The sequence below is a fragment of the Bos taurus genome, chromosome 5, assembly GCF_002263795.3.
Source record: "Bos taurus isolate L1 Dominette 01449 registration number 42190680 breed Hereford chromosome 5, ARS-UCD2.0, whole genome shotgun sequence".
NCBI lineage: Eukaryota > Metazoa > Chordata > Mammalia > Artiodactyla > Bovidae > Bos > Bos taurus.
The window spans coordinates 86009747-86034005 of record NC_037332.1 but is presented as its reverse complement, the minus strand read 5'-3'; the positions used below and the strand labels follow the sequence as shown (position 1 = coordinate 86034005).

The following is a 24259-nucleotide window of genomic DNA, read 5'->3' as shown; positions in this document are numbered from 1 at the left end:
ATTTTAGTTATTACTGTTGTTAGGTTTCCTTACCAAAACTGAGTATCTTGGATGAAAACCACGATTGGAGTAAAAAAAAAAAAAAAATCACCTTGGTTCAGTTTATCAGGTATAAGCAAGTAATAGAGGGATAACTTTTAAGTAGTACTAAGCATTTAGGAAAAGCTATGACAAGCCATGCGGTGCAGTGTTAAAGAATCTGCTTGCCAGTGAGGAGGTGCAAGAGACTTATGTTCGATTCCTGGGTCAGTAAGATCCTCTAGAGGAGCAAATGGCAACCCACTCCAGTATTCTTGCCTGGAAAATTCCATGGACAGAGGAGCCTGATGGGCTACAGTCCATAAGGTTGCAAAGAGCTGGACATGACTGAGCATGAACATGTGTATACATGTATGACAAACCTAGATAGCGTATTAAAAAGCAGAGACATCACTTTGCTGACAAAAGTCCACATAGTCAAAGTGATGGTTTTTTCAGCAGTCATGTATGGATGTGAGAGTTGGACCATAAAAGAAGGCTGAGTGCCAAAGAATTGATGCTTTCTAATTGTGGTGCTGGAGAAGACTCTTGAGAGTCCCTTGTACAGCAAGGAGATCAAACCAGTTAATCCTAAGGGAAATCAACCCTGAATATTCATTGGAAGGACTGCTACTGAAGCTGAAGCTCCAATACTTTGGCCACCTGATGCAAAGAGCAGACTCACTGAAAAGACCCTGATGCTGGAAAAGATTGAGGACAGGAGGAGAAGGGGGCAGCAGAGGATGGGATGGTTGGAAGGCATCACCAATTCAAAGGACATGAGTTTGAGCGAACTCCAGGAGATAGTGAGGAAAGGTAAGCCTGGCATGCTGCAGTCCATGGAGTCACAAAGAATCAGACATGACTTAGTGACTGAACAACATCTCAAGTATTAAGGTTAACACCAAAAGTCAGCTTGTCTTGCTTTCTAATCTGTGTTAGTATTTCCAACTGGCCTCACTGTGCCTGCAGAGGAGCCAGAACCAGTTATCACTGTGCCCATGCCGTAGTCGTAACACTCAGTCTCACATCCAAATGATTATCCAGATAGAAATAACATTATATAAAAACCAAGACCCCACTTCATCTCGCTACTACTGCACTCTCAACAACAACTTTTGTGCAAAACTCTAAACAGGAACTTTTTTGCAAAAAGCTAAACAATCTGGTCCTAAGAAAGGTATTCAGTGTCACCCAAAAGTCTAAGGTCAGTAATTAGGTCCCTTGTAATAACTGAGTCACTTGAGGTTTATATGGTTGCCATATACCCATTGCATCAACCTGCCAGAAAAGAAACTTTCTTTCTTCTGCTCCCTTCTTTGAACAGACTTTACTTATAATGTAAGAAGCAAGAATGGTTCCAGAGGAACTGTTGTGAACCACTGCGTCAATCATGCGAACATTAAAACACGGCTTGCTACTCATTACTATATAAAGTATTCTCTTGCTCTGTGGAAAATGGTTTCAAATAATTGTTGTGTTCGAACGGGAGTTTTGTTCTTTTTTAATATAGCAATTTGAGAGAGAAAAAAACTTAAAGATATATTCAAGAAGCAAACCAATATTATAAGAGTTGAATCAACTAATTTTCATCAAATGACATCCTCATATGCGCACCAAGTCATACATCACAGGCTTCTCAACTATAGTCTAAAAGTCTAGTCTAAAAGATAGACTCACTTCCTGACTGTGCAGTTGGTAAACTGATGTGAAACAGCAACAGGAAAGGGAAAAGTAACTGACTTGACCTGCCTGAGCAAAGAAATTTTTCTCTGACTCTGAAATGCTTTTTTTTTTTTCTTTCAGGCTTCTCTACTGCATAGCTAAGAAGCATTGAGTGGAATCAAGTCTGAAAAGATCTTCACCTTTAGTTCTGATTTCTCCTTCTGGTTTTAGCACAGTTGATCTTCAACATTGTTAGCTTGTGGTCTGTGCTAAAGAATGCTAGATGCTGTCAGAATAAGGCAGATATTTACAGAAAAGAAACTAACTGGACGACTGATTAAATATCAATGGCTTTAAATGTTGCTGAGTGACAGAAACTGATGAGTATTCTACAAAGTTTGAAACTCAAGTCCACAAAGACCTATCTCCTTAGTATACAGACCAGAGCTCTTCAACTATGGTTTCTCTGTAGGAAAAAGTAGAAGAGTGGGAACCATACCTTCCTCAAGACAAGGCCCTGAAGAGTTAAGAGCTTGCCAGTGGGCCACCCACAGAAAATTCTACTCCTTATATGAAGCACCATGCTAAGTTATAGGAAAATAAACAAACAAAATATCCAGGCTAGGAAGTCTTTCAAAGAAATTCTGAGACTCAGAAAATGAAAGAGAATTATGGGATGCGATGCTGCCAATCTTTCATAGAGTGGCCCTGGGCAAGTTATTTTGCATTTCACTTTCTTCAGCTCTGGACTGATGTTACCACAGCGATGACTGATAATAAAAACATCCTCACAACAACTCCTAGGAATAATATTGTGAGAACTGATGTGTGTACAGTGATTTAAGGATGAGGGAAGAGAGGCACAATGTTATACTATTTTAAAGTGCTTTATCAACCAGCCTATTACATAATGTGTTATAATGTACCGTGTGCCCATGGAAACATGAAATCATGCATAATTCTTAAGTACTGCCAGATGCGTAGCTATAACAAATTTCAACCCCTCCTGAAGAATTCACCCACACACTCACTTCTCCAACCAGTATTTCCACTGGTAACTGTCAGAATTGAGAAATCATAGAAAAGACCCTTATTCACGCCTCTGCAGTCATTACATATAGTTTGCTTCATATTTGGGTAGGGAACATGTCTCATTCATGATTTTATAACTAGTGACTTGGCCTGTTCTGGTATACAATTAGTGCTCAGTAAATGTTTATTGAATGAGTGAATGAACAGACAAATAACAGTTAGACGTAGTAAATCAAAAAATAAACTTTAGCAATGGCACTACTTAAGACTAAGCAGAGTCTCTAATGTGAGGAACATTTCAAGTGGAGGTGGTCAAAGTTTGGCTCCCTCCCAGAAAGTCTATACGTTATTTCCTAGTATTAGTTCATGTGTCAGTTGTCATGAGTTTCTGGAATGTACAAGTAATCCTATTTACAAGAGATCCTTGCCATTCTCAATGGAGCCATCTGGCTTTACTTAAGGATACTGAATGAGTTCATTTTTCAGTGGCTGGGAACATGGCACTAACAACCTGCACACAGATTGAAGAATTTCTGAATATTACGATATACCTGTGAGAGGTAAAGAAATACCCTGAATTCTAAACTCATATTCACAAGGCACACCCATGCAATGAAGTGGAAAAAAAAAAAAAAAAAACTCTGTACTTAGAATCAGAGGATCGAGCTCTGCCACATCCTTGCTCTACATAACCAGAAGTTGGCCAACATAACTAGTTTTCCCTGAGCCTCTGTTTTCATCTGTAATGACAACTATGTGTAATTTTGAAAAACTCACGCATCCAGGATCAATGTGGCAATGTAGTAATATATAAGTATATAAATAGTAGATAAATGGAAAATGCCACAGGATAGCATGACAACTAGTTATAAAATGGCAGAGAAGTCTAGGATGGTGTATATAAACTGTGAGATCATTGAGCTCAGGGTCCACGACTTACTTATCTCCACAGTGCTTGTACCTAGCAAATGGATGGCCTAAAAAAACTGAATGCATCACCAATGTCAGCTGCTGAGTTGGAGGCACCAACAAGAGAGACGCATTCAATTCTCAGAGGGGCCCTTCCAAGCCCCCCTCTGATAAACTCTAATATGGCATTTTTCAAAGTGTGGTCCTCCCACAGCCAGCACTAGAGTTGGCTAGTTTGTTTGTTAAAATTACAGGCTCCCAAACCTCATCCAAAGAGATTGTAATGCAATATTTCAAGCACTTGAGATAACTCTTGTATACACTGGGATAGTATATTTTAAATTCACTTTTGAAAATCCAGTAGCTATGGCACAAGATCAGTTCCAATGAAAGTTGTGTGCTCTTAACTCATATGTTTTATATATCCAGCTTTTTATAGTTTACAAACTGCTTTTAAATACATAAAAATATAACATTAAAACAATGAGAAATCCTAAAAAAATTTATAGTAACAAGAAGTGTAAGATAACATAATTATAAATAAAGTTGCATCCATAATAAAATTAAATGTGCTTTATTTTTCCTTAAAACATTACAAGGCTATTGTCTTTGTCTTCCTATGGTTTTGGACTTCACTTTGTGCTCTACTATACCTTGGACTCAAAAAGGGTATGCTCAATAAATATTTGTTATATAGAACAATGAATATGTGTGTGTGTGTGTGTGTGTGTGTGTATATATATATATATATATATATATATGAACTTGCTCAGGGCTCATGACTTACTCATGACTCAAGAACTCACATCTCAGAAGGGTTGCACTCTTAAAATATGCCTGTTAATACATAAGGATGTGTTCACATGACAGAGTTTATAGCCTAAGTTCTCTTTATCAGAAGAGTGTAGGGACACAGGGCACAAATATAGGCTATTAGCTAAAGAGATTTCATACACATTCCTCTGAGATACTAATTTTTAAGCTGAGGTTGAAAATGAAAACTGGAAGGTAATTATCCTTAATTTCCAAATGCTTTAATTTTAAAATTAAACCCAGTTGCATAGAAAAGCCTCCCTGATGAAGAATGGCAATTTGCTTTGCAATGAGGAACAAAAGGGTATAATAGTTTGGGGATTAGAGGGTATGCAATGGTCAGATTTGTGTGCAGTTACCGTAATAACGACAATGGATTGGCGGAGAGATTAAATTCAAGAACCTGATCTCGACTAGCTGCTTGTTCTGGACTCCAGGTCTGATTACTCAGTGTCTTCCAACCCCTTGAAGATGAAGGAAGAGGAACTAACCAGTTGCAGGTATCAAATACAATGACATGAAAAAGGCAAGAACCATATGGATGTTGTGTAGTAGTGACGTTCTTGCTAATCAAAGATCAGAAGTCCAGTTTCCACAGGCAAGCCACTTGCTTCTAATCAACTCTTGGTACACATGATGATAGATTTGAGAATATTCAAGCTAATAAGATAAAGACTGGGGACAGATACCTCCAAAATGATTAATCACTAAATAGGTTCCATGCCAAAGTCCATGACTTTAAATTGTCAGTTGCCCGCAATGACCACCGTCAACGTTCCCATCTCCTCACCTCAGTCCCAGGCCCTTGATTTCCACGGAGCATCAATCCTTACCTTTTCTGTCTCTCCTTTGTCAACAACACAAAGGCTCAGTACCTATAATTACAAAACCACATGAATCCTGAATTAATTTGGAGTAGGATGAGGACATAGTCAACTTCACTATAAAGGAGCTGTGCTCCTAAGAAGGGGCTATGCTTATCAATCCATGCATCCCTTTATTTTTTCCTTCCAAAAGTATGATAATACCTCAAGGAACTTATAACCTAAATATACATAACAGGATTTCAAGAATTGTGCATTAAAAGAATAAATACAGAATGAACAAATGTGCTGGGGATTAAAATGGTCGTAATTCTGTAATGAACCAACCATATGAATTTGCCAAAAAGATATAAACCCTCTCCTGATTATCAGTTGATATGGAGGGCTGAGAAATGTAGAGTGTTCTTAAAATTTGATCTTATTTACTAAAAAGAGTCAATACAGAAAAAACACACACACACACAATTTGATAAATGTACGTATTTGGAAGATTTAATAAAATCCTGAACTTTAAGATGGCATAAAGTAGAAATCAATCTACTAAATTAATTTAATAAAGGAGGAAGTGGCAGAGGATGAAATGGTTAGGTAGCATCACCAAGTCAATGGACATAAATTTGAGCAAACCCTGGGACACAGTGGAAGACAGAGTAGACTGGCAGGCTACAGTCCATGAGGTCACAGAGTCAGACATGACTTAACAACTGAACACAACAACAAAGAAATCAATCAAATATTAAAAACTGTAAAAACAGTCTAAATTTTGGGTTGGCCAAAAAGTTCATTCCAGTTTTCCTTTAACATATTATGGAAAAACCCAAACAAATTTTTGGTCAACCAAAGAGCTTCTGATAAAGACATAGTGAAAAAAAAGATGAAGTAGACACACATAATAGGTGATCAATAAGTGCTTTCTAACACAATTAATCCCTGTAAAATCATTTTGGAAGTAAAATAGAGCGAGAGGTCCATCTAGTCAAAGCTATGGTTTTTCCAGTAGTCATGTATGGATGTGAGAGTTGAACCACAAAGAAAGCTGAGAGCCAAAGAATTGATGCTTTTGAACTGTGGTATCAGAGAAGACTCTTGACAGTCTCTTACACTGCAAGGAGATCAAACCAATCCATCCTAAAGGAGATCAGTCCTGAATATTCATTGGAAGGACTGATGCTGAAGCTGAAGCTCCAATACTTTGGCCACCTGATATGAAGAACTGACTCATTGGAAAAGACCCTGATGCTGGGAAAAATTGAAGGCAGGAGGAGAAAGGGACGACAGAGGATGAGTTGGTTGGATGGTATCACCAACTTGATGGACATGAGTTTGAGCAGGCTCCAGGAGTTGGTGACGGACAGGGAAGCCTGGCATGCTGCAGTCCATGAGGTCACAAAGAGTGGGGCATGACTGAGCGACTGAACTGAACTGAGAAATACTAAGAAAAAGAATGAACAAAAAAGTGTGGAAACTAGAATTGATGTTGTTTGCACATAAATAGAATAAGCAGCAAATTCCAGAGGGTAAGTATCTGCAGAAACATTTTTCAGTGTTTATCAGAAGAGCAGAACTGTGGTACATTTTTGCAGAAATCAGTTAACACATCACAGAAACAAAACCACCTCTGGTATAAAACGTACCAGTGGTTAAAAGTTCACAGTCACCCTTAAAAATGTCTTAAGGCACACAGAAAGGAAAAAATTACTCTTATTTGCAACTAAGCAATGGGGGAAAAGGTGAAGAGTAAGCAATTATCCAAAATGGCACAGAGTTAAAACCAACAACAAGATGAACATAGGTGGTCAGAGATTCCATTTAACCTTTCACCTAAAGGTTGCCATCTTCCCGAGAGAACTGATTCTACCAGTGGCTCGGTTCTGATTCAGAAGGAAGAGAGTCACTTTCTGAGTCACAGCATCACCCTGGTTTTCCTTTCGGTCCTCTGTTCCAAGCCTACCAAATCCCATCCCATTTTAACTTGGCTAAAGGTGGCCTGGCCGGCACTAGAATTTAATGCTTCCATAAATGAACTCTGATTGACATGAACGATGAGTCACTCTCAGAAAAACTTGTATTGCTGCCATTTGGTCAGTTTGGGGTTTGTTTTTAAAAAGAACGCCAGTTGAGGTTGAGCAGAAGCCAGGGTGTGTTTTTATTTTATGTCTCAAATAAAAATAAAGAGCTGGGTATGAATAATCAAAGTGGCAGGCGCCTCCCTGGATACTTCTAAACCTTCCAAAAGCAGTCCCCAGGCTCAGCAAAATGTAATATAGTAAAAACAACCATCAACAGTATTAGTACCAAGAGTTTGCTCCAGAAAAATAAAGTAATTCTGAGTCCCCTCTAGTCCCAAACTCTTGTGCTTTTCAACAATATATTAAGTTAAAATATCCTTTTTGGAGGATGATAGTCCTAGAAAAAATATCCTTGGAAATTAGAAGAATATCAGATAAAAGAAAGATATGTACTCTTATCTAGTATAACTCAAAACAAACAGATTCTTCTAATTAGTCATATATACTGTATCGCTCTCTATGTGCTAAGTCATGTTCAACTCTTCACAACCCTATGGACGTGCAGCCTGCCAGGCTCCTCCGTCCATGGGAATCTCCAGGCAAGAATACTAGAGTGGGTTACCATGCCCTTCTCTAGGGAATCTTCCCAACCCAGGGACTGAACTCCAGTTTCTTAAGTCTCCTGCTTTGGCAGGTGAGTTCTTTACCACTAGTACCACCCGGGAAGCTCATATCACTCTCTAGTAGGAGACATATGGTCAGCTTCTTGTTCTTCTGAGACTGATCATCAGTTTTATGGATTAAGCATTCTCTTCACTCCCCTCTATACAGCTTTTATTTTCTTTGGATAGTTCACAATATCTACACAATTAGGAAATACAGAGAGAGGGGATAGGGTGAAGAAGAGGTAGTTAAAAGCAAGAGGAAACTAAAACTGAGAATAAATAAGCGATGGATCAATTCTTTAAAAAAAAAAGTTTATTGTGACAAGAAAGGGAAAATAGTAGGTAAAACGGGGCTTCTATAAAGTTTATGGATTTTGTCAACAATGTTTCCAAAAAATGAATCAGAGATGAGAGGCAAGTATACAACAGGTCAGTGGGAAATACTGATAACATTGTTCCAAATATTTGGAACATTGAATCAAAAGAAATCTGGGACTTCTTATTCTAATGTGGAATAAAGAACAAGGTAAAGAATATTAGGAAAATTTGTACTCCTACATTATGATGTATTTGGAAGTAATTAACCCTGTAGTTATACATCAAGATGATACATAAAAAGATATTTCAGAAAACTTGTGATGAAAAAGAACTTTCAATTGCACATGATCTGAGTCAAGTTAAATGGCTACTGCCTAGCTGCAAAATGCTACTACAGATTTTCTCATGCCCTCGGCAAAACTGCTGCTATAGTATTTTTATTTCAAGAAGGGCCAAAGCCTTTCATATACATTAGCACCTTAACCACCAGTTTATTTCTGAGATAGATAGGTATTATTATCACACTATAAACATAAGGCAAACAGATGCAGAGGGGCTGGTCTAGTGAGCCCTGAGAGTGTCCTGAACTAGTCTAGTGAGGCGTACCTTTTCCTCTCACCTAGAGTTGGAGCCTCAAGAATAGAGACCAATTTCAACACAGCCCCAGGCAGTTAGCACAGCCCTAGAAACTTAGTAAGGATTTTTCTTAAGTTGAAAATTGAGCTCAGTGATTCAGAAAGATCTCTTGCATCAGACTGCTGCCATAATCAGAAAATAATACTTAGTATCTTCAAATGCACCCCAGCTTTTGGATCTTCAAAGGAATAGAAAAATCTTCCTAAAGAAGGGAACTGACTGTAGACCTTTCTGTGAGCCCTTTGACAATGATCGTGAAGTGTTTTTAATTGTGCTGTGCTTAAATCACAGCATGGAAACTAAAGGCATGCTCTCTGTTCCAAAGTCTTGCTTCAGAAACAGATGGACATGTTTCCTCTGCATGGCAAGTCCACGGCCTCACACACCAAAGTGAGTTTCACCTTCACCCTGGATTTCCCAGAGGAGTAAAAGACATAGCTCTTCTCTATGTAAGAGTGAAAAAGTGAAAGTGCTAGTCGCTCCATCATGTCTGACTCTGCAACCCCAAGACCATAGGCCGCAAAGCTCCTCTGTCCATGGAATTCTGTGGGCAAGAATACTGGAGTGGGTTCTAATTCCCCGCTCCAGGGGATCTTCCAGAGCCAGGGACCGAACTTGGGTTAGTTAAAAGCTTAATAATTTTTTTTTAATTTTATTTTTAAACTTTACATAATTGTATTAGTTTTGCCAAATATCGAAATGAATCTGCCACAGGTATACATGTGCTCCCCATCCTGAACCCTCCTCCCTCCTCCCTCCCCATACCATCCCTCCGGGTCATCCCAGTGCACTAGCCCCAAGCATCCAGTATCGTGCATTGAACCTGGACTGGCAACTCGTTTCTTACATGATATTTTACATGTTTCAATGTCATTCTCCCAAATCTTCCCACCCTCTCCCTCTCCCGCAGAGTCCATAAGACTGTTCTATACATCAGTGTCTCTTTTGCTGTCTCGTACACCGGGTTATTGTTACCATCTTTCTAAATTCCATATATATGCGTTAGTATACTGTATTGATGTTTTTCCTTCTGGCTTACTTCACTCTGTATAATAGGCTCCAGTTTCATCCACCTCATTAGAACTGATTCAAATGTATTCTTTTTAATGGCTGAGTAATACTCCATTGTGTATATGTACCACAGCTTTCTTATCCATTCATCTGCTGATGGACATCTAGGTTGCTTCCATGTCCTGGCTATTATAATTTTTTAATCACATAGTTGCCATGAAATTATTAAGCTTTTAATTTTACATGAGGGGCTCCTGATGGTTCAGATGGTAAAGAATCTGCCTGCAATGCAGGAGACCGGAGTTCGATCCCTGGGTTGGGAAGATCCCCTGGAGCAGGGAATTGCTACCCACTCCAGCATTCTTGCCTGGAGAATTCCATGGACAGAGGAGCCTTGCCGGCTATAGCTCATAGTGTTGAGAAGAGTCAGACATGACTGAGTGACTTTCAGTTTTCATGTGATTAAAAGAGAGTTTTGCACAGTTTTAGAGCTGCAGCATTGTAACAACTAACTGTAATCAGGACAGACCTTAGCTTTACAAGTGGAGATCAGATATGGGGAAAGATCTCGAGCTGAGACAGCAGTGGTTACACTGTGACAGATGAGTATATCTGCATAAGGAAAATCCCCTAGTTAGGGACCACAGCAGGATCCCATCCATCACATTACATGGGAGCTCAGAGAACTGAACCTCTTGAAGCATTTTTGGCAGCAGGGAGAACTTCTAGCATCCTAATGCTTTTACAAGGCTGGATTTTCCTTTTCTCCCCCATGTGCTTCAAGATTTCATAACATGAGAAACATAGGAGCAAAAGTTAAAATGCTTTAATGGTCCCCATAGGCTATTTAAATAAACACTGTGATTGCAATTTAGACAATCTGGAGTCCATTCAATATTAAATCTCCACCCTAAGCTACAGCTACTACACAAATAGGGAATTCATGGTATACTCCACATGGCCATTTACTACTGCAAAGACTGCCTCTTGACAATCGTGGGGAGGAGTTAGCCAGGCCTGACATTACACCAGTTAAATCTGTCAACAACTGGAGAGAAAGCTCTGCTGAACAAACACACTGATCCCTCTCACACAGCCTGTCTTTGTCCTGACAATGCTACAACTCCACTAATCTCATACCATCTTCAGCCATGCAAGCAGAAACTTCTTTTGCAACCAGCTGTAACAAAAGATGCCTTTCTTTATTTTTACACACTGTATGTATATGTTTGTGCTGTCCCTTCCGCTCCCGCCCCCGCCATTTCCACTCCATCCTACAGACCCGATCCTAAATAAAGCCTGATGGGAAGAAGTCATAAGTTAGTCCTCATCTCAGATAAATACATGAAGAAAGAGGCCAGAGGATTGATCAGGTCCTTTTGACCAGGCCCTCATAAAAATAATACTCAATGATGCACAGTTTTGTCTGCACCAGGGGAAAGAATAGATTTGAGAAGTAAGCAGGCAATAAATATCCTAAAATATGGTGTGCCAAATTGAAACAACTGGGTGGTGAAATGCATAGAACCACTGAGTGTTGCTCCAACAACTTCCAGGCACCAGGGGCTTCAAGGAATCATGGTGCTCTTTTTCACTTTTATGTATTGTTGAAAAAAGTATTGTATGAGAGTAACATGTTAGCTATGGCATTAGTAAAATATGATTATTAACTGATATTTTCCTAGCTATAAAAATTAATATAGTATTTATGTGTTGGGATAAAATGAATATTTTTAGGTATAATTTACGTTCAGTACAATGAAATGTCTTAATACAGCTAAAAGAATTTTTACCTATGTACTTATCTATGTAATAACATTCAGGTTAAGAGATAACTTATTTCTGTTGCCCCAGATGGTTTATTTCCACTCATTCTCAAGTCAATTCTCCACCACAGGTAATGAATACATGGATAAATTTTGTCTAGAGCAAAACTAGATTAATTTTGCCTAACTGCCACAGATGGTAGTTGTTGGGTTAGTCCTTCAGTTGTGTCTGACTCTTTGTGACCCCAGGGCCTGTAGCCCACCAGGCTCCCCTTTCCATGGGATTTCCCAGGCATGAATGCTAGAGTGGTTAGCCTTTTTCCTTCTCCGGGGGGATCTTCCTGGTCCAGGGGTCAAACCAGGGTCCCCAGCATTGTAGGCAGATTCTTCACTGCCTGAGCCACCAGGGAAGTTTTGCCTAAAACAAACATCTTCAAGTGTTACATGCCAAATACTATGTTGCAAATTTTCTTGCCTTATCTCATTTTAACTTCAGTTAATCCTAAATACAAGAGGAGACAAGTATTTCTGTACCAGGTTTCCAAAAGAAAGGATAAGAAACTCAATCAACATAAAATTGCATCTGAAATTCTAAATCTATTACACTCAAGTGATGTTCTACTATATTTATATTGTATAGACCATTAAATATGCCCTGTGATTAATGGTTTAAAATTAAATGCACAGCATAAGGCACTGGTAATAAGAATATCAATCCCATTCTATTTGGCAGGAACTGGGCTATTGACTTTATTGCCTTATTTAATCCTCTTATCAACCCTGTAAGGCAGCTATTACTATCTTCATTTTGCAGATGGCTCAAGAAGGTGAGAAGATTTGCCCACTTTTAAGTAATAACTGTATTCAAATCTTGTACTTTCTGATTCCGAGTGCTTAGTTTACAGTAAGTGGTCAATAAATGTGTGTTACGTCACTGAATTAAAAGAGGATTAAAAATGCGTGAGAAAGAGTAGGCTATGAAAATGCTAAGCAAATTTGTTTATCACTTTGATGATAACATTTACAGGAAAAAAATGACAGAACCTGAATGTCAGTTGAAATCTTAGACATTACTTAGTCTCTTCCCCTTATTTTATGGGGACCATTTTCTAACAGCCTTCATTGAATCTGTTACAATATTGTTTATGTTCTATGTTTGGGGGGGTTTGGCCACAAAGCATGTGGATTTTAGCTCCGCAACCAGGAATCTAACTCTCAAGCCCTGCATTGGAAGGCAAAGTCTCAACCACTGGATCACCAAAGAATTCCCTCTTCCCCTTATTTTAGAGATGAATGAACTGAAACACAAGTGACCTGTTCAAAGACCCAGAGTCAGCTAATGTTAAACTTTGAACTGGAATTCAGGTTTCTCTGTTCCTATTAAGGTGTTGTGCTGCTGCTGCTGCTGCTAAGTCGCTTCAGTCGTGTCCGACTCTGCGCGACCCCACCGACAGCAGCCCACTAGGCCTTAGCTATGTTCTATTTCTTCGGTGGTGAATCAAGTACATGGCATGGTTTCTAAATAAGTTTGCAACTAAATTTGATAAGTTTATCAATGCTGCCAACAGCAGTGACAACTAATGTATGTTCCTGAATGAAAAAACAGACTGCCATATAAAAGATTTGCATGATCAAGTAAATCATTAAATATACTCAACCACCAAAATTTATGGAGCTGGTAGTATCTATAGTGAAAGTCAGAAATACATGAGAACAGTGATGGCAGCAAATATCAAGAAACTTGAGACCGATTGAGAAGACAGTGCAGGCTCACAGGTTTGAAAAGAGAATCATCCAAAGTTAACCCTTCATTTCATCAAGGAGGAAGTGTGCACAAGGAGATGAGAGCCTTGACCATGGCCACAAAGCTCCTTAGGGGCATTAAGTATGGCCACCGGCACTAACTCCCAGGCCAGGATTTTGTCTGTTAGCACTGTTTCACCCACTACTCAATGAGACATTGCCAAAGAAAACCTACTCCTCACCTGAAAAAGTGAAATAAAATTAAACATTAATATTAAAGTTTTACATGCATTAAAAGATACCCATACAAACATTAGCAGTACAATGATCAAACAGTTTCTACTTTGAATGCATTGTCGAACTAGACTTTGGTAATTAGGACATGTTAATTTTGAAAAGATTACTAAAAAAAAAAGCACAAACAAGTCTTAGAGAATGTTGGGGTGTAAGATAACGTCTTTCAATTCATTCACTATACTAAAGTGTACAGCTCAAAAATGGAAAATATAGTTTTTAAAAAAGATTTTTCTGTGACATATCATGATGGAATGCACTTTTCGTCTCCATTTAAACTGTCGACGATGCACAAGTGATTTCATCCTGTGAACCCATAAGAAATGGAACTACATGCAAGCCTTCCAGCTGTTGTTCATCCAGAATTGTGATATTTATTCTGGAAGAAGCAAACAACAGACTTTTGGAGAATGGGAGTTCACCTGGTTCTTACACTATATGAACTCAAATTCACTTTTCTAGTGAATAAACATCTTGTAAAAGAACACTTACCACCACCATCACCAAAAAAGAGAAAAAAGAAGCACAGTATAATAGCTCAAATTCACTTTTCTAGTGAATAAACATCTTGTAAAAGAAGCACACCATCACCATCACCAAAAAAGAAAAAAAAAAAAAAAGGAGAAGCACATGTAAATGGGCTAAAGCTCATTTACACATTGGACTTCATAGACAATCTTAACTTTAATTTTATCTTCCATACCTCTCCCATATATACTGTAACTAACAAGTAACTCTTGGAGGCACTTCTTTAGAAACATGTCTTTTTTTTTTTTTTTCCCTATCCATTTCAACATCTTATCTTGCTATCTTCTATAAAAATGGCCTCTTCATTTTCTGCGACAATAACTTACAATTTCTTTAAAGATGACATGAAATGTGTTTTCAGCTCTCTTTCCTGATTTACAGCCATTTTCAATAAAACTGCCAACTAGGCATGAGAATCTATGAAAACACCTCTGGGTTCCTGAAGGACCATATATCATTTTCAAATGAACATCTATATTAGAAAACAGACTTTTTCAATAATGATTCAAATTTAGATCTGTTACCTAGAAAGTGCTCTGATTGCACACTTCTGATATCTTCTTAAAAGAAAAATATACACACAATGAATTTAAGCAATTGGATTACTGTGATATTGAATGGTTTGTCTTGGAAACGAACAGAGATCATTCTGTCGTTTTTGAGATTGCATCCAAGTACTGCATTCGGACTCTTATGTTGACCATGATGGCTACTCCATTTCTTCTAAGGGATTCCTGCCAGCAGTAGTAGATATAATGGTCATCTGAGTTAAATTCACCCATTCCAGTCCATTTTAGTTCGCTGATTCCTAGAATATCAACGTTCACTCTTGCCATCTCCTGTTTGACCACTTCCAATTTGCCTTGATTCATGGACCTAACATTCCAGGTTCCTATGCAATATTGCTCTTTACAGTATCGGACTTTGCTTCTATCACCAGTCACATCCACAGCTGGGTACTGTTTTTGCTTTGACTCCATCCCTTCATTCTTTCTGGAGTTATTTCTCCACTGATCTCCAGTAGCATATTGGGAAGCTACTGACCTGGGGAGTTCCTCTTTCAGTATCCTATCATTTTGCCTTTTCATACTGTTCATGGGGTTCTCAAGGCAAGAATACTGAAATGGTTTGCCATTCTCTCCTCCAGTGGACCACATTCTGTCAGACCTCTACTCCATGACCTGCCCTTCTTGGGTGGCCCCAAAGTGCACGGCTTAGTTTCATTGAGTTAGACAAGGCTGCGGTCCTAGTGTGATTAGATTGACTAGTTTTCTGTGATTACGGTTTCAGTGTGTCTGCCCTCTGATGCCCTCTTGCAACACCTACCATCTTACTTGGGTTTCTCTTACCTTGGACATGGGGTATCTCTTCATGGCTGCTGGGAGATGGTGATGGACAGGGAGCCCTGGCGTGCTGCGATTCATGGGGTTGCAAAGAGTCATACACGACTGAGTGACTGAACTGAACTGAACATGACTCTTAAAGAGTGTACCAGTTACAATGGTGTTAGCATGGAAATTTAAGAAATATCTTGTCTTTAAAAGCTAGCTTAAGTCATTAATCCATGAGATTTAAAGTAAATTTGGTTCACTGGAAATTAAACACTACTAAGGGGCTTCCCTGGTGGCTCAGTGGGTAAAGAAATCACCTGCAATGAAGAAGACCTGGGTTGTTCAATCCCTAGGTTGGGAAGATCCCCTGAAGAAGGAAATTGCAGCCCACTCCAGCATTATTCCTTCAAAATCCCGTGGACAGAGGAGCCTGGTGGGCTACAGGCCATGGGGTCACAAAGAGTCAGACAAAACTGAGTGACTAAACCACCACCATTTACTATAAAGATGCTGAATATATATTAAGTTGCACTCAATACATAACTATCTTTGTTTCTATCAAAATTCAATGTAGACAAATATAGAATAAGTTCACTTAACTAACTGCCTCCATTTTTTCCCCCCAAATCCACTTTTTACTTGTAAGATCATAGATATTTACAAATGAGATTACAGGTGTGCTTGATCTATCATCAGGCTCCACACAAGAATCATATGAATGTGTTTCCTCTTATCTCAACACTTTCAGTTCAGTTCAGTTCAGTTCAGTCGCTCAGTCGTGTCCGACTCTTTGTGACCCCATGAATCGCAGCACCCCGGGCCTCCCTGTCCATCACCACTCCCGGAGTTCACTCAGACTCACGTCCATCGAGTCGGTGATGCCATCCAGCCATCTCATCCTCTGTTGTCCCCGTCTCCTCCTGCCCCCAATCCTTCCCAGCAATCAGAGTCTTTTCCAATGAGTCAACTCTTCGCATGAGGTGGCCAAAGTATTGGAATTTCAGCTTTAGCATCAGTCCTTTCAAAGAACACCCAGGACTGATCTTTAGAATGGACTGGTTGGATCTCCTTGCAGTCCAAGAGACTCTCGAGAGTCTTCTCCAACACCACAGTTCAAAAGCATCAATTCTTCGGCGCTCAGCTTTCTTCACAGTCCAACTCTCACATCCATACATGACCACAGGAAAAACCATAGCCTTGACTAGATGGACCTTTGTTGGCAAAGTAATGGCTCTGCTTTTGAATATGCTATCTAGGTTGGTCATAACTTTCCTTCCAAGGAGTAAGGGTCTTTTAATTTCATGGTTGCAATCACCATCTGCAAACAATTTTTAAATTCTACATCTCCACTAGATCATAGATGATACCAAACTCCGTAGATCAAATCCAACCTGTATATCTGATTCTAATTCTATAGAAAGACAGTGAATGATCTCACAATCTTAAATAGGGAAGAAAAAAAAGAAGCTACCATCTGCACCTGGATAGCTACAGCAGTAATTATAAAAACTAACTATTAAAAACAGTTAAACATTGCTGTACATCTTAGAACCTATTTGATTAATGACAAGAGTAGTGACAGACAGTTGCAATATGGAATCTAATGTTTATACTCAAACAGTACATCAGTCATTGAGCCCAAATGTACCTTACTCCCACACAAACCTGGTGTCATGCTCAATGTTTATTTCTGTAAATTACCAAATAAAGCTCAATATTCAATTTAAGAAGTCTTATTTTTTTTTCACATGAACAAAATTTGTACCTGTAAAAGAAAATCCCAAAGCCTTTCAAACCACACTCTCGAATTAACTTTCACAATTTATCCGAGACTTTTATCACAATTCTCTCAAAGTTTGTGCCCTATGCTGAAATCTTAACTATGACTATAGTATGACAGAGAAATTTGGTCTCTACTCTTTAGATTGCATTGTTTTTTACCCTCCAACATAAATCTGCTGCTTTCCTGCTAATAGGATATTTCAGTTCAGTTTGGTCACTCAGTTGTGTCCCACTCTTTGCGACCCCAGGGACGGCAACACGCCAGGCCTCCCTGTTCATCACCAACTCCCTGAATTTTCTCAAACTCATGTCTATTGAGTCTGTGATGCCATCCAACCATCCCATCCTCTGTCATCCACTTCTCCTCCACCTTCAATCTGTCCCAGCAGCAGGGTCTTTTCAAATGACTCATTTCTTCCCATCAGGTGGCCAAAGTATTGGAGTTTCAGCTTCAGCATCAGTCCTTCCAATGAATATTCAGGACTGATTTCCTTTAGGATGGACTGGTTGGATCTCCTTGCAGTCCAAGGGACTCTCAAGAGTCTTCTTCAACACCACAGTTCAAAAGCATCAATTCTTCAGTGCTCAGCTTTCTTCACAATCCAACTCTCACATCCATACATGACCACTGGAAAAACCATAGCCTTGACTAGACGGACCTTTGTTGGCAAAGTAATGGCTCTGCTTTTTAATATGCTGTGTAGGTTGGTCATAACTTTTCTTCCAAGGAGTAAGCGTCTTAATTTTATGGCTGCAGTCACCATCTGCAGTGATTCTGGGAGCCCAAAAAAATTAATTTTGGGACTGTTTCCACTGTTTCCCCATCTATTTCCCATGAAGTAATGGGACCAGATACCATGATCTTAGTTTTCTGAATGTTGAGTTTTAAGACAACTTTTTCACTCTCCTCTTTCACTTTCATCAAGAGGCTCTTTAGTTTTTTTCGCTTTCTGCCATGAGGGTGGTGTCATCTGCATGTCTGAAATTATTGGTATCTCTTCCAGCAATCTTGATTCCAGCTTGTGCTTCACTCCTCCCAGCTCTGCATATAACTTAAATCAGCAGGGTGACAATATACAGCCTTGATGTACTCCTTACCCTATTTGGAAACAGTCTGTTGTTCCATGTCCAGTTCTAACTGTTGCTTCCTGACCTGTATCCAGATTTCTCAAGAGGCAGGTCAGGTGGTCTGGTATTCCCATCTCTTTCAGAATTTTCCACAGTTTGTGGTGATCCACGCAGTCAAATTCTTTGGCACAGTCCATAAAGCAGAAATAGATGATTTTCTGGAACTCTCTTGCTTTTGCAATGATCCAGTGGATGTTGGCAATTTGATGTGTGGTTCCTCTGCCTTTTCTAAATCCAGCTTGAACATCTGGAAGTTCACGGTTCACGTATTGCTGAAGCCTGGCTCAGAGAATTTTGAGCATTACTTTACTAGCATGTGAGATGAGTGCAATTGTGCAGTAGTTTCAGCATTCTTTGGCATTGCCTTTCTTTAGGATTGGAATGAAAACTGACCTTTTCCAGTCCTGTGGCCACTGCTGAGTTTTCCACATTTGCTGGCATATTGAGTGCAGCACTTTCACAGCATCATCTTTTAGGATTGGAAATAGCTCAACTGGAATTCCATTACCCCCACTAGCTTTGTTCGTAGTGATGCTTCCTAAGGCCCACTTGACTTCACATTCCAGGATGTTTGGCTCTAGGTTGGTGATCACACCATCATGATTATCTGGGTCAGGAAGATTTTTTTTGTACAGTTCTTCTGTGTATTCTTGCCACCTCTTCTTAATATCTTCTTATTCTTTTAGGTCCATACCATTTCTGTCCTTTTTTGAGCCCATCTCTGCATGAAATGTTCATTTGGTATCTCTAATTTTCTTAAAGAGATCTCTAGTCTTTCCCATTCTATTGTTTTCCTCTATTTCTTTGCACTGATCACTGAGGAAGGCTTTTTTATCTCTCTATGCTATTCTTTGGAACTCTGCATCAAGTGGATATATCTTTCCTTTTCTCCTTTGCCTTTCACTTCTCTTCTTTTCACAGCTATTTTTAAGCCCTCTTCAGACAACCATTCTGCCTTTTTGCATTTCTTTTTCTTGGGGATGGTCTTGATCCCTGTCTCCTGTACAACATCATAAACGTCCGTCCATAGTTCATCAGGCACTCTGTCTATCAGATCTAATCCTTTGAATCTATTTCTCCCTTCTACTGTATAATCATAAGGGATTTCATTTAGGTCATACCTGAATGGTCTAGTGGTTTTCCCTACTTTCTTCCATTTAAGTCTGAATTTAGCAATAAGATGTTCATGATCTGAGCCATAGTCAGCTCCAGACCTTGTTTTTGCTGACTGTATAGAGCTTCTCCATCTTTGGCTGCAACGAATATAATCAATCTGATTTAAGTGTTGACCATCTGGTGATGTCCATGTGTAGGGTCTTCTCTTGTGTTGTTGGAAGAGGGTGTTTGCTCTGACCAGTGTGTTCCCTTGGCAAAAGTCTATTAGTCTTTGCCCTGCTTCATTCTATACTCCAAGGTCAAATTTGCCTATTACTCCAGGTGCTTCTTGACTTCCTACTTTTGCATTCCAGTCACCTATAATGAAAAGGAAATCTTTTGGGGGTGTTAGTTCTAAAAGGTCTTGTAGGTCTTCACAGAACCGTTCAACATTAGCTTCTTCAGCATTACTAGTTGGGGCAGAGACTTGGAATACTGTGATATTGAATGGTTTGCCTTGGAAATGAACAGAGATCATTCTGTCATTTTTGACATTGCATCCAAGTACTGTATTTCTGACTCTTTTGTTGACTATGATGGCTACTCCATTTCTTGTAAAGGATTCTTGCCCACATTCATAGATATAATGGTCATCTGAGTTAAATTCACCCATCCAATCCATTTTAGCTGATTCCTAGAATGTCGATGTTCAGTCTTGCCATCTCCTGTTTGACCACTTCCAATTTGCCTTGATTCATGGACCTAACATTCCAGGTTCCTATGCAATACTGCTCTTTACAGCATTGAACTTTGCTGTATTTTGACAAAATGTGGTCCCCTGGAGAAGGGAATGGCAAACCACTTCAGTATTCTTGCCTTGAGAACCCCATGAACAGTATGAAAAGGCAAAATGATAGGACACTGAAAGAGGAACTCCCCAGGTCGGTAGGTACCCAATATGGTACTGGAGATCAGTGGAGAAATAACTCCAGAAAGAATGAAGAGACAGAGAGAAAGTAAAAACAACACACATTTGTGGAGGTGATTGGTGATAGAAGCACAGACCGATAGACTATTTACTTCATTAATAATCACTGGCATTTAGAAACATAGCATTTAAGACTTAAATGGAAAATCAAGAATATACGTGTCAAATTTTTCTTTTGAGAGACAAGTGTCGCTGTTAAAAATTCTGTATTTCACATAAAAGGGCTATGACCTGAGTTGACTGGATTGTAGGAACAAAGGAAAAGATATTTAGTTTTGTAAGTGATTACTATAAAACTGAGCACAGATATATGGGAGAATGGAGTCATAATCTAAAACTGTCCACCTGAATTTGAGAAACTTTTATTATTTTATTTAAGAAAATTAAAGGCATAACTAAACCACAATTTTTTTTAAAAAGTGGTTGAAATAAAGTTTTAGTATTCCCCAGTTGGAATAAAACTGGAAGTAATCATAGAATCTCATGGCTTGAGTTGCATTTGTTTGATTTTTTGCTAAACTGTTTCATTCATGATATTTTTTTAAAGGAGCTGAAGAGGTGAAAGTAGAATTACACTGATGCCAAATGTGATACAAAGGAAACACTCAGAAAACACAAACGTTCACTGAAGAGTAAGAAATGGAATAGCTGATAATTAGGTATGGAGTAAGGGAGTGAGGAAATGGAGAAGGAAGACTGCAGGAGATGGAAAACAAAAATGCTCGTAACTTTATCCCCACTGGCTTAACTTAAATCCTGCTTGTAGAACAAGGGAGTGTTTGGGGTTTTGATTTTTTCTTTTTGGATTTTCTTCTTCTTTAGCCCTTTTCCAACATGTGTGGCATCTAGCATCTGGGTTTGGGTGGCTTATTATTATCTTTCTAAACATATAGTTTGATATTCCTTTAATTAAAATGGTGACCATCACCCAAAACGACTTTTCTGGAGAGGGACCTTGTAAACCCACAAAACCCAGGAATGGGTTTGTTGAACCTGCAGGCAGTTTTAAGGGAGCATTAAAGACTTGGCAAGCCCTCTGTGCTCTCATTTTCTTATTCTCTATTATCTACCCACTTAATAATTTCAGAAACCTTAATCAGACTCTGACCAAAAAAATCCACACAGTGCTTGGGACAGAATGATAATACCATCTGTTTTCATTCTTATGTGGGTTCATTCCAGCTGTATAATCCTGCATTCTGGATTGCTTAACTTTATAATGATCCTGATATTATAGGTGATTTAAAGGAAAATCTCCTACGCCACTCATCTCTTGCAAACATGCAGAATCTTTTCAATTTGAAAAAGTCTGGCGCATTTTCATATTCATGTTGATCACATTTGAATTCTATAGATAAATAGGACGAATCCCAATACTAAAAAAGATCCAAAGCCGCTTTCTCCTTTTTTTGGTAGTGGTGGGTAAGATGGAAAGCTCTTCTAAAGAGTTTATTTGGCAGGAGACTTCTAATTCTCTTAAAGTCTACATGGCAATTTTAAAAACAAAATATCTAAACCATCCCTAAAAATAGAAACAACCGACTTACTGAGAACCTTCTCTCCTCTACTATGTTCCTTAAGAATTCGATTACAATATCATTATTCAAGTATAAGGCATAAAGAAGTGGTGATAAGGTTTCCCTCTAGTCATGATGACAACCGCAAATTCAGAGCAAAGGTCAAATGCTTTTAAACTCTTTGACACAGGAAAAATTAGCCAATGATATGGAAAAAATACACTCCAAATAATTCATTTTTGCAGATTTTAACAATCAATATGGAGCACCATATGATAGATATGGCTCCAACAATCTGTATCAATCACGAAGATTGGCAGTGGCAAACTACACAGAGCGAGTTTTGTCATGCTACCCCAGTCGATTTTACAGACGATGTGTAACCAAGACTTACTCTGGTGCTTTCCCCGACACACCACACAATCCCTTCCAAGATCTGCTTCCAACACATTCAAGGGCTTTTCTGAACCAAACCTGACTGAAAACCTTTGGAGACTGGCACACAATTCTTATGATACTCCATGTTTTCCTTCCAATGGCTGCATCTTTAATACATTATATTGGGTCTTTCCCATCACACATTTAATGTGTGAAATTTCTAAACTCTTCCCCTTCAGTTATCTAAATTGAACTTTGGCAGCCAGCAGTTAACTGTTGGAGAGTTGCTCAAAAACGATCAAACCCTTTCTAGATCTGATTGCAAAAAGTATCAGTGCCAAGAGTGAAATTTCAGTCTTCATCATACACAAAATCAATATGTATGCTTCGCTCTGCAAAGACAGCCACCTTGAAAATAATTAATAAAACATCAAAGCTGCATACAACTTCAAAAATCCACACGAGACTGAAACATTTGAGGCAATTAAAAGAAATTACTAATTTATGGAAGGTGGTACTTCTCTTTGAAAGGTATTTTCATTTAAATACACATATACGTATGTAAACTGAAATCTCACGTTTGGCTTCAAAATGGCAATTTAAAATCTTAACAACAAATCCACAGCCATTATGAATGTTATATTAAATACACAGACTTTGAAAAACCTTAAGAATAATTCAATTTCATTGAAATACCATGCATAGGCATATTAGAATTGGAAAGAGGCATAAATTTAATATTTATAATATGTACACAGGTGACATGACCTCCATAAAAGACATGGCAACAACATAAATCTCATTTATCAGCTGTATTTCACTGTCTTAGAGTTACCTTTCATTTATTTATTCTTAAGTATATATGTCTCATTTGGTGGTGTATACTTAAAAAACTGATTAAAAAAAAAAGATGACTAAGGATCACTACATATGGAAGAGGGGAGATACAGAGAAACACAGAATGATAAATCAGAGAGGTGCCTGAGAAAAGGAAAGCTTGACCAAAGAAATGATGTTTGTTCTGCCTTTTAAAAATGACCCATAGTTTTGAAGGCTGTAAATGGAAAGACACACATCAGAATGGATCTGAAACAAGAGATACCTTAAGTAACTATATAAAGAGGAGGATGGAAAGCAGCATTGGGGTTACATAGATCAAGGTCCTGTTTACCTGGCTTAGGTGTTTATATTTTATCCAGTAGGCAACTGAAAGTTATTAGAGATTTTCAATCTGGAAGATGTCATACGCAGATTTGCATTTTTCAAACCACAACTGGCATCAACAATGAAATAAATTGATCTGAAACAAGAGACAGGAGGCGAGGAGTCCACTCAGGAGCATTCTATGATTCCCTGACAGACGGTGAGAACCTCAAGTGAGGTGGGAGCACTGACACCTAAGAGCAATTTTCTCTGTGCTCCCCATAAAGTCCTAAACTTATACATCCAAAAGTATTGATATTAAGGAACTGCATGGCTTTTTAAAAGTTTACTTAGCCTTTTAGAATATATATCTTTGTAGAGCACCTTTTCAGGCATTTCTTAACCAAACCTCTCAATCTCATTAGCAATGAAAGGATGACAAGTTTTACTCTTAGAGTAGATTTTTTTTTTTTTTAATGAAAATATAGTTACTGTGACTTAGCACCTCTGCACCAAATGCCTTGGGAGCATCAAGTGACCTACTTCTCTAATTGTCATCAATATTCGACACCTGATGATAAAGCAAAAATGAACTGTGTCGGTTACAGACTGGGTCTCCCCTTCCTTTAGTTTTGCTCTGGTCAATGTCACCTCATGAAGCCAGCC

At 38.7% G+C, this 24259-nt stretch overlaps 1 protein-coding gene across 6 annotated transcripts in view; it reads right to left on the bottom strand.

Moving 5' to 3' along the window:
• SOX5 (SRY-box transcription factor 5) overlaps nucleotides 1–24259 on the bottom strand; it is a 1174568-nt gene that overhangs the window by 597203 nt on the left and 553106 nt on the right. For 4 of the 6 annotated variants that reach the window (XM_010805416.4, XM_010805413.4, XM_010805417.4 and 1 more), the window contains one exon: nucleotides 5271–5312. The exons of 1 other annotated variant lie outside the window; for it this stretch is intronic. The gene's annotated coding sequence lies outside the window, so the exon portion shown is untranslated. Of the gene's footprint in view, nucleotides 1–5227; nucleotides 5313–24259 lie in introns of all 6 variants that reach the window. One more of the 6 variants, XM_024991902.2, reaches the window with a different exon arrangement.